We start from the raw sequence: 6638 nt of genomic DNA, 5'->3' as shown, positions 1-6638 counted from the left end.
GTAATCTTTACCAGTAATGGAAAAAAATAAAGATGCATGGGTCCCCCTGGGCTCCTTGCCATTGGTTCTTGTTGCTGGGTCATGTGGGGGTTGCGTTCATTGAACGCCGCCTTTCCTTGTTGATCTTGTTTATCATTTTTTATATGACTGTTTCTTTACTGGCTCATAATCATATGTAGTAATTACAATGTGACATTTTTACATTGATTCCTTATACATGTTATAATTTTCAGAAGCTGTTTCAAACGCAGGGCTGGGGAAAATATTTGAGATGAAAGAGCTCGAGAAAGGAATGTACAATGTTATATATGGTCATCCTGAATCATTATGCAGCAACACGGTTATGAAAATGTTTAATTCTAGGCTATATCAACAGAAAGTATGTGCAGTGGTTGTTGATGAAGTCCATATGATATCCGAATGGTAAAACTACATTTTAAGCTATGTTTATTACATCCAAGTTGTAAACAAATTGTTAGCTATTGTGTGTTCCAAGTTTTATTATTATAGGCCTCTAAAACCGGGTTAATAATCCTTTGGAACTCAGTGTACATTGTGTATGTCAACACATTTATGCATAGTTCCGATCATTCGCTTTAGAAGTAAAAGTAAATAGAAATTTATTATCTTGCTAGGACTGCCTATCGATATCAGCCAATTTTATACCACAAAGATAAACTGCTTTAATTGCATATTATATACAGTGTGTTCCCTTTCTTTAGAAAACAAGTTTATTCAAACATATCTTTTTGTTCATATAGTTGATCTTATATATCTTTATCATAGGTTAAAGTAAAATCATCTAGTTTTAGTGAGTATCACCCTTTCAGGTTGTAGTATTTATGGTATTGCATGGATTTTCCGTGCGTGTAAAGTATTGATAATCGTTGTAAAGAGTTTTTCCTCATTTGAAGTCTAAACACATACATTACGTTTCCGAGCCCATCCACCCGTTTTTTTAGCATAAAGGATTTTTAATGTTTATTTTGAAAGAAAATGATTTGTTCATAGTTAACTGTAAGGATTTGTTAAAGGTTCATCACGATGCAGAAACATATTATTTATTCGTTGTTTGGAAAGGGCAATCTTGTCTTTGCCCTGTCCTGTTTTTGTTTGGGGCCCCCCTGGGCTCCTTGCCATTGGTTCTTGTTGCTGGGTCATGTGGGGGTTGCGTTCATTGAACGCCGCCTTTCCTTGTTGATCTTGTTTATCATATTTGAATATATCAGTGTTTATATTACAGTTTTTAGGGCATGTTAAATGTTCATTACCTGACTATGTTAATTTATTGGTCTTTAACTTTCTGGAAAGTACATCAGGACGCTAATATTAAAGTTTATCAGTAACAAAAATTTATGAAATCATTTCTGTGGCTTACTAGGCTTTTAATTATTTTTCAGGTTTTATTTTACAAGTATGCTGTAGATTTTTTTATATTATTTTGTTTAAATGCTATCATAAACATTTGTTTTTCTCTGCAGCAATCGTTTTGTTGAAAGCTCAATTTATATAATATATCCTTTAAGTGATACAAACTCTTTCATTATGATTTACTTGATATAAACCCATCTCTTGATGTGTCACCATCTCTATCTCTGTCAAACCGTCGTGATCAAACAGTTCTTTTCGATGCCGAATTGGACACACTAAAATTACCCACTCTTATCTCCTCACAAATGACAATGCCCCTTTCTGTGTAGGTTGTAATGAAAATTTTACTGTCAAGCATTTTCTTCTTGAATGTCATGATTTTTCACAGGCCCGTAATAGATTTTATTCTGTAAATTCACTCAAAGAACTCTTTAATACAATTCCATCAAAAACATAATTATTTGAAAGAAATAAACTTGTATTCTAGGATCTAATTGGCTCATTTCTATTGTCATTTACAAAGTTTTACATAACATTTTAAGCCTATTATAGCATCCGGCACGATATGGCCAGTTATGTGTTGACGTGCCGTAAAAATCCAAACAAACAAACAAAAAAAGTCATAAACATAAGAATTTTACAACCATATGCTATTTTATTGTTCAAGATATTGTGAATGGATTGTACTGCTGATAAATGATAATAATGTATATACATGTATGCTTGTTTGATAAGTTTATCATGAAATTATTTAGTTGAATTTGATATACAAAATTTGTGTTCGATATATTATTGTATAACACAATGCACAAGACAATTCCTGAATAGTATTTAGTGTTTTGTTATCTTTTCTCAGAGTTGATTTACCTTATTAGATGGTAAATAATTTATTTCCGGTTGAGAGAAACGAATTAGGAAATAATTCTTATTAGTAAAGTTTTATGTGTGACATATAAATTAGTTTTCTATGTTAAAATATTTTATTTTAGTTTATTTTCACAAAGATTACTTTGAATACCATTAGTAAAATTAGCACCATTTCCTAGAAGCTTAGGGAAAGCTGAATGTTTGTACATATTTTTCTAATAAGGGGTTAATAGAATAAGCACAATTTTACAATTTTGACACAATTTAATAAACATACTTTATTATTCACAGATATTGTTTGAATTATAAATGTTACATTTTGTTCATAAAACAATTAATTTCTTTCCTTGTCAGTGTATTTAAATAACAATCATCACGCATGCAGAGTTTCTAATTAAATGACACAAGTAAATGATAATGGAGAACAATCTCAGTTGTTTTGATTTAAATATAACTAATATATGTGTTACATTAACTTGCAGGGGAAGTGAATTCAGACCAGTATTTCAGAAATAAGGTGACCTTACTTGTGTGTTCCAAAATGCCTGTCATCTAGCTTTAACAGCCACATGTACAGAACAAAGGAAAAAGGACTTAATAGACATTCTACAGTACCGAAAGTGTTCTTACGTTACAGTCAATCCAGATAGGCCAAATATTTTTGTCTAAAAAGTCACGCTTACCTAATATAAGAAAGTATGAAAAATTGAACACATTGATTGAGCCTATTGATGTTGAGATAAGTGAAACATTGAGTGACTTTCCAGTGACAATAATGTATGTAGAAAGCTTAGATGCTTTGGGATATTTTTACAAGTTTCTTGATCAAAGGTTGGGTGAAAAACAGTACTTTGGTGACCACATACCAGAAAATAGAATAATATCACAAAGATTATACAAAGCAAATGAAAACGTTGATAGTACAAGACCTATGCAGAGAAAAACGATAAATTCGCCTTATATTGGCAACAGTGGCATTAGGTATGGGATCAGATGCCCAAGGTATTGTGAGGGTCATTCATGGCAGGCCACCAACAACTTTGGAGGCCTATATGCAGCTGGGCGACAAGGCCAACCTGCTGAAGCAATTCTTTACTTCAATAATAAAGATATATCAAAGGCTAGGAAGGGAATTTCTCAATCGATGATAGACTTTTGCCAAGATGAAATAACCTGTTTAAGATTAAGACTTGTGAAACATTTTGGTTTCAATGAGACACAATACTCGAGGGATAAAAGTCTATGTTGTTCAAATTGTAAAAACACAGACTAAAAATAATCATTTTGTTTAAAGAGTGATTACTGTCAATGCAAAAAAATTGTCTTTTTTAAAGCTGCATGCCTGCAGATGAGCCAAACTCTTTCAAGAAAAATCAAACTTGAGAAGAACTGTACTTTTATTGAAAGTAAAATAATTAAATATTCAAGTTGTTATTGACGTGTGATATTTTTGAGTGATAAGGAAATGTTTATCATCATATTTCTTTCTATTGCCCGACTTACACAGGATAGGCTATTTTGACCTCGTTTTTGTAATTTAAGTAGATTATAATAAGTTAATTATTTAATTTATAAAAATCATAGATCTGTAGGCATGCTGCTTGCTTTAGGAACAAAATTAGAACAATGATAAGTGATATCAAAATGTTCAAAAAAGTGAAATAAATGACTAATATGGTTGTGTACCATAATCTCAGTTTTGTGCCGTTATTTCAAGTGAAAGTTTCATAATTCAAAATTTCAAGTGAAAATCAATTATTCATTGATATTTTTTGGAAATAATCTTCGATCAAATGGCCCAAATAGTAAAAGAATATTTTTTTTATTATCTGCCCTGTTCACAATTGATAAGGAACAATAAAATATTTAAAAAGTTATGGCAGAAATTAAAACCCGGGCAGTCTTTTGTATTGTTTTTCTTTCCCATAAACAAGTCAGATGGTATAAGCATAGTGTTTAATGCGCAGTGCTTAAACAAAGTTCAAATTTAATTCAAGTATGTCTAGTAAGTTAAATCAAGCTTTCTTGTCAGTCGAAAAATGATGCACCCCATATATCTATATATTACAACATAAATGACAACAAAAATAAAATAAAATCTATTTTAAAACTTTAATTCTAATACAACGTGAATTTTTCCTATTGAACATAGAAGAACCGAAAGTTTTTGTTATTATGCAATAAAATCACTGTTGACATTCTATATTTAGAAATGTGACGTAATCATTAAACAACTGACATAACCACTAAAAGTGCGATGCGCTGAAAATAAGTACCAAAACAAACCAGGCACAATATAGATTAATATCAGGTACGGCAGTATTTATCTGTCGATGTTGTGTGAGAATCGAAATAATTTATCCAATTGGTGATTTTATCACTTGATAAATCACTGTTTGTCGTTCTGATGCGCGTGATATATTTCCTCGCATCCGAACACCAAACAGTGATTTTATTGATAAAATCACAGTCTGCGATATATTATTTCTTAAACAACCATCGGATTCCCAAGTTCAGCACATTTTTGTTTGCCTGCTAGCCTATTGTAAAATTTGGATAGACAATAAAATTTCCTAAGTAGCTAACCAGACTGGCCTGCATTTTTTTTTATAGCAGTCATTAGTTTAGTCTGGCCTTTGTGGAAGTAGCTCAACAAATGCACTCCTTTTCATACCATTGTAGCTGTACAATATGCGTCCATCTACTTGACAAAATGGGTTTAACTTTCTAAGATGCTTCAAAATACATTTGAAATCATCATCCTCTGAACGACTTTTATGTGAAGATTTCAATTCTTTGTAACTAATTTGAGCATCAATATTTGACATTGATCACAGGGTAGGCTTTTGAAATTGTTACAATTGACTTTTCGTTTTTGTTAGAACCCAATCCTTTTATAAGTTCTTTTAACTCTTTAACTTGATTTTCTTTTTACATGTCTGCTGGTTTGTTTTTACTTCTCATTCCCTTTGGGTTTACAAATGAGGCACATCTAACGTTCATAGCCAGTTTTTGGAACATTTTCAATTTTGCCGTGTTGGGCTTTCTTTAGGGATTCTGTATTTATCTATTTAATGATCACATCTGAGTTATTTGTGCCGTGTGGCGGCTGTAAAATGTCTCCCCGTACATTTAATCAATGATGTTATATTTTCGATCCTTGAAATAGATAAATACAGAATCCCTAAAGAAAGCCCAACACGGCAAAATTGAAAATGTTGCAGGCTCGGTTTGATTGAGCCTGTTCATGGACGGTACTGGAAAGTGCAAGTTACCGTCCACGCCCCCTAGCACCGGCCTAAGCAGAATTCAACATATATATTGATCGTTCAGCACGACATTATTGTTGTGCTTGTGGTATTTTTAGTTTAAACTTTTCGGCATTTTCTAGTTGGGTGGTTCCAATATTCCTACTTGAATACTGTTGAATCACCCTTAGGATATGTTGCCTGCTTTTTAAATTTGTCTTTTGACGTCTTATCTGTGATACGCAGGCTTCATAACCTCTGATCCCCTTTCAAAATTCCATTTTATTTAGTTCCGCCCATTGTTTTCTCGTTTAGTGCACACGCTTTTAATTACTTGGGGACCATACGCCGCTTTTCATGGAATGGCACGGAAGTGTCACATTGAAGGTTCCATGATAACCGCCGTATAAACACATCTGCGGATGTTTCTAAATTCAAAATTTTACTATTTCACGTTTAAATGTTGAATTCTGCTTAAGCCGGTGCTAGGGGGCGTGGACGGTAACTTGCACTTTCCAGTACCGTCCATGAACAGTCTCAATCAAACAGAGCCTGCAACATTTTCAATTTTGCCGTGTTGGGCTTTCTTTAGGGATTCTGTATTTATCTATTTGGAGACAACAAGCCTGTCCGTACTCTGCCTTATGCCCTTTCCTGTTTTTGTTTTGGGGTCCTCCTGGGCTCCTTGCCACTGGCTCTTGTTACTGGGTCGGGTGGGGGCTGTGTTCATTGAACGCCACCTTTTCTTGATGATCTTGTTTATCATATTTTCTGTTTTCAAAATGTAGTCTAAGGACTCTACATGGTACTTCGATAAAGGGGAATGATAATAAAAGAATGGTATCATGAGTTTCAAGCATGGCATGTATCATAGCCATTGTCGCTTTCTTGTTCCCTGTTTCACGTAACAGATTATCCAACAAAATATGATAAAACAAGATCAACAAGGAAAGGCGGCGTTCAATGAACGCAACCCCCATATGACCCAGCAACAAGAACCATGGCAAGGAGCCCAGAAATAGAACAAATTCAAGAATATATTCAGTTTATTTCTTATTGAAAAAAAACAGTAGGATTATTGCATTCACTAATCGTCTTTCACAATGAACACTAAATGTATCAACCAAGTTGTTCTTTGTGTTTGATAACATA

General features: G+C 33.2%; 2 pseudogenes; one reads left to right on the top strand and one right to left on the bottom strand.

Annotated features, from left to right (window-relative positions):
- The first annotated feature begins 237 nt into the window (after positions 1–237).
- On the top strand, positions 238–3586 carry LOC132713067 (uncharacterized; annotated as a pseudogene).
- A 1276-nt stretch (positions 3587–4862) lies between these two features.
- Positions 4863–6351, bottom strand: LOC132713074 (uncharacterized; annotated as a pseudogene).
- Between the last annotated feature and the right edge of the window lie 287 nt (positions 6352–6638).

This window comes from Ruditapes philippinarum, unplaced genomic scaffold (assembly GCF_026571515.1).
Source record: "Ruditapes philippinarum isolate M1 unplaced genomic scaffold, ASM2657151v2 ctg100_1_1_1_1, whole genome shotgun sequence".
In the NCBI taxonomy this organism is placed as follows: domain Eukaryota; kingdom Metazoa; phylum Mollusca; class Bivalvia; order Venerida; family Veneridae; genus Ruditapes; species Ruditapes philippinarum.
Note: the sequence above shows the minus strand (reverse complement) of the source record. Positions and strands in the feature narration are given on the sequence as shown.